Raw genomic sequence first — 3,091 nt, 5'->3', positions numbered from 1 at the left:
TGTCTTACTCAGACTGAACATACCCAGTTCTGCCTTCCCTTCCAACATCTGCACAGTCTTTGCTACAAAGCTCACAATCAGATCTTGACAGATGCGGACAAGGAGAAATTTTGGCTTGCCATTCATCCGGATGCTGCCAGCTTTCTGTTTCCTTGATGGCAGAAGTGAGGTCTAGTTTCAAGGCCCTGTGTCCTGTGCTAGCTTGCCACCTCAGAATTCTGGTGTCTTCCCTTGCTTTAGCACAGCCTCATCATTCATTCTCTCTTCCATCTCTGCACCTTCTTCCATGGCATCCCATCCAGCTGAGACTCATGCTTGGAGTGAGCCAGCTGCACACCCCTCCCTACTCCACTCTGGTCTGCAGTCAGTCCTCAATGAATGGCACCTTGCTTTCTATTGTAATTGCCTATAAACACATTCAGTAACAGAAGGATGCTCCAAAATGACACTCGAACCCAACAGACTGCCACCCCCTTTGTCCTTCTAACACACCTCCTGTGAAGATCATTCCCAAAGCCTCAGTAAGCCACCCCCTCTGTGGCCCTCTAAAGAGGTACCCAGGGTAGGGGATCAAGGGAAATGTGTGGGGCAGGTGAGGCTTGAGACACCCACCACTTACCCTCTTTCCACACCATGTAACTCTAAGTCTCCAGGGGTAGTAAAGTAGAAAGTTCTCCTCCTTTCTGCAGTTACTGTAAACAACACAAACCCTGGCCATGGAACCCCATCAAGAACACACTCTTGCAACCAGCCTGTCCTTGAAACACTTGTGAAATACTCCACCTAGGACAGCTATGGTGCAAACTCTGGGAAAGCAGGTCTGTGGTTCAACTGACTCAAACTGGAGTCTTTGGTTTAGCAAAAAAGATGACAAACTTCACGGAAAAGAAAAACACCTAGCCAAAGAATCCCTCACTGTTCCCAATTTCTCTGCAAAAGCACATGACAAATACCAGGAATGTCTGGGACAAATTTGGGGAAAAGGTCACTGCCATGGAGTGCATATTTTTAAAGCCTGAGGCTCACAGAAAGCATGTGGTCCAGGTATAGGCACTTTCTCTCTCCTTCCAACTGCAAAATTCCTTCCTGACAGATTCCCTAGACCAGTGGTCTCCAATCATTTTAAACAGAAGATCACCTTTGGCATTTAAAAGCAACCCAAGATCTACCATGCACCACTGCCACCCCTCCCCTCCCCACTCAACAGGTAAGTCTGTGGGGAAGGAAGGGAGGGGCAAGGGGAGCACAGATTGAGGCAGAATGAGAAAAAAATTATTTGGGGGCATGACTTCCCAGCAGGTAAGTCCCACCTGGCCAGGGCCCCACTCAACTTAGCCCTAGTCCCGCCTCTGCAGCACTGTCCCTCACAGCGGGGGCCTCAATCTAGCCTCCGCTCCTTCCCTCCTCACACAAACTGACCTGCTGGGCTGGGACAAGCGCATGCATGCACCCAGCACTCAGCCCCCCACCCCAGCCTCAGATCGACTTCAAGAGGCTTCAAGATCTACCAGTGGATCAAGATCCACTGGTTGGTGACCACTATCCTAGGCATTTGTTGTCACTATAATAGATAGGGACCTACTGAACTCACAGTGAAATAAATGCATTATCACAGCAAGCTCGCAGCAGAAAGGGCTGATTTTGTGGGCATTTCCCAGTGGCCTCACTCCATGCTGCAGATTGATGGAGACACCCTGCTATTGCTGCAGATTGGCAGAGATGCTCCACCACTGCTATAGACAGTTAGTAAGTCTCAAGCACGTGAGGGTGGCTGTAGGGACTGTCGAATTGTCTAAGTATAACAGTAAGGATTGAAAGATTCTAAAAGAGTGTATTATATGAATAATATACTGTTTTGGTTTTTTTGGAGTGATTTCATGAGAAATTGTGGCTTATGGAATATTTCCTGGCAATCAAGAAAACAGCAGAATCATGCATTAAGTAGGTCTCAAGTCATAGATGTTCTTTGACTGCCAGAGTAAGGTAAGGAGGGCACTCTGATGAAACTGAGATGTTCATGAGATGCTACGAGAGGTGGTCCATGCTATGAAACAATTAGAAACACCCATAAGAGGCTATTCCTGAATACTGGCCTCTCATCTAATGACACAGTCCAGAAACTACATTTGGCAGGATTACTTCTGGATATGTTCCAGGTATCCAAAGTTCACTTCTTGTACTGAATATTCAAGTCTCAGAACATCCTTAGCAACTCACAGGTTTGTTCAAATGCTACTAAGGAACTTTAAAAGAAGGGAAACTGTAAGCCAGTTTATGCTCTTCCCACAGGGTAGAAGAAAAACAAAGTCTGCAAAGCGTGCCACCCCGAGGGAGAGATGATACAGGCACAAACAAACAAAAAGGGAATGTAGGTGGCCTTGGACCTGGAGACACCCGGTGGGAAGGAAGGACATGAAACTGTGCTTTCAAAAGAGATCTGAAACAGATGGGATGTGCCCCCAACTGGGGTGGCCTCACTTGAAAAGGCCATGAGGGATACTCTCAGCTGAGGGACTGCATACTAACAGGTTCACCTCATTAGGAGTCTGGGAAAGCCCTTGCCACTTCAACTGGTGTTTGTAAAGAGCCTTGAAATAGCTGGCATGAAACCCGGTATCAGTTATAATGGTTAAGTCTCACCAACGTAGTTAAGAAAGAAAAAAAATGGTTTTAACATAGCTAAGGAAAAAACTGTGACAGAACACAGAAACCCCTCTCCATGGGAAGGGGGTCTGCCTGCTCACAGTACAGCCCAGAGGGTAGCACACGCTGAACTTTCTTTTAATCATACATTCCCTACTGGTAGGCCTTTTCCCTGCAGTGCTCATGAGGCAGGCACGTAGGGGTTCCTCTTCCACACCCACTCCTGAATTGAGCAGGTATGGTGGGAAACAGAAACTACGATGACTCATCATTTTTCTCTACTGTCCTAACTGATCTCAAAAGATGGTGGCTGGGCATCCACCTCCCTTCTGGAAAAGGCAAAACTTAGACAACATCCTGCTGGGATTCACATTGCACACAGGCTAAAAGAGCTGCTAAGGGAGGGACTAAAATTTCATAGTTTCATAGTTTCTAGGGTCGGAAGGGA

At 47.1% G+C, this 3,091-nt stretch overlaps 1 protein-coding gene across 2 annotated transcripts in view; it reads right to left on the bottom strand.

The window, feature by feature from the left end:
* The window catches only part of PPP2R5D (protein phosphatase 2 regulatory subunit B'delta), a 103,015-nt gene that overhangs the window by 84,925 nt on the left and 14,999 nt on the right, over positions 1-3,091 (bottom strand). The window contains exon 1 of one of the 2 annotated variants that reach the window (XM_019526924.1): positions 493-497. The exons of the other annotated variant lie outside the window; for it this stretch is intronic. The gene's annotated coding sequence lies outside the window, so the exon portion shown is untranslated. Of the gene's footprint in view, positions 1-492; positions 498-3,091 lie in introns of those variants that run through there. 2 annotated transcript variants of the gene reach the window in all.

The sequence above is a fragment of the Gavialis gangeticus genome, unplaced genomic scaffold, assembly GCF_001723915.1.
Source record: "Gavialis gangeticus isolate Ggan-Ray unplaced genomic scaffold, GavGan_comp1, whole genome shotgun sequence".
Lineage (NCBI taxonomy): Eukaryota > Metazoa > Chordata > Crocodylia > Gavialidae > Gavialis > Gavialis gangeticus.
This window is presented reverse-complemented; position numbering and strand designations above follow the sequence as displayed.